We start from the raw sequence: 1,180 nt of genomic DNA, 5'->3' as shown, positions 1-1,180 counted from the left end.
TTTAGTTCTTCTGGTCTCATGGTCATGTAGGCTGAGAATCAGATGGTCTACTACTCCCTTGGACTAATTCTTTCCATGCATCTTGGGTTTTATTTGTTCTTCTTTCTTCTGAATGAGGAGAGACCTATCAATGCATCTAGATGGCCACTTTCAAGCTTTTAATATCCCAGTTGCTACTCACCAAAGGAGAACATAGAACAAGGTTTTTGTGTAGTATTTTATGCCAATTGAGTTTGATGTCCCCTGTGACCATGGTCCTGAGCCCACAGGTCCAACTACTCACACTCTCCTGGTAGCTGGCTGTGGCCAAGAATCCACCACAACCTTACCCCTTGTGAGCTCTACTATACACCTGGACATTCTTACAACACATACAAATACGAATATCAAAACATTGTCTGCTAACCTTATATATGGTCATGGGCACACTAGCTCCTGTGTAGACATACCTGATCCTGTCCATCCATCTATCCACCCTCAGATCAATGTTTGCCATCACTGACAACTCAGTACTATATGTGGAAAAGGGTTCATCTTTGTTGTCTGTACCTCCTATGTACCTCTCAGTCTTTCTCTTCCTCAGTACCACCATGTTGGTCACTCACATTTGGGACACTGCCCTTCTCTTCACCCAAATCAGTATTTGTCTCTACCTCTCTAGCAGTATTCCTTTCCTTCCCCTCCCACCCCAGATAACCAACAAAGTTTTTTTTTCATATATAAAACTTTCCTTCACTTTTTACAATAATGAATTATTACAATATTTGTCCTTCTGTGATCAACTTAGTTCACTCAGCATAATATCCTCTAACTTCATCAATGTTATATAGTGACTAATTGTTTCCATAATTTTTTTTTCTTCATTCTTCTTTGCTCTGGACGAGGAGAGACCCATCATTGCATCTAGATGGCAGCTTGCTAGCTTTTAAGATCCCAGTCGCTATTCACCAAAGTAGGGGGTGGAACAGTGTTTTATATAGTATGTTATGCCAATTAACCTTGATGTCCCCTGCAACTATGATCCCGAGCCCACAGGTTCAATTACTCAGTCCCTCTGGGTAGCTGGCTGTGACCAAGCAGTGACCACAACCTTACCCCTTGTCAGCTTTACTATGTTGTTGTTGTTGTTATGTGCCGTCGAGTCGGCCCCGACTCATAGCGACCCCTCCTTGGGTTTCCG

The sequence above is a fragment of the Orycteropus afer genome, unplaced genomic scaffold (assembly GCF_000298275.1).
Source record: "Orycteropus afer afer isolate SDZICR_OR568_19922 unplaced genomic scaffold, OryAfe1.0 scaffold00719, whole genome shotgun sequence".
NCBI classification, from domain to species: Eukaryota; Metazoa; Chordata; class Mammalia; order Tubulidentata; family Orycteropodidae; genus Orycteropus; species Orycteropus afer.
The sequence above is the reverse complement of the archived record's forward strand: the minus strand, read 5'-3'. Positions refer to the sequence as shown.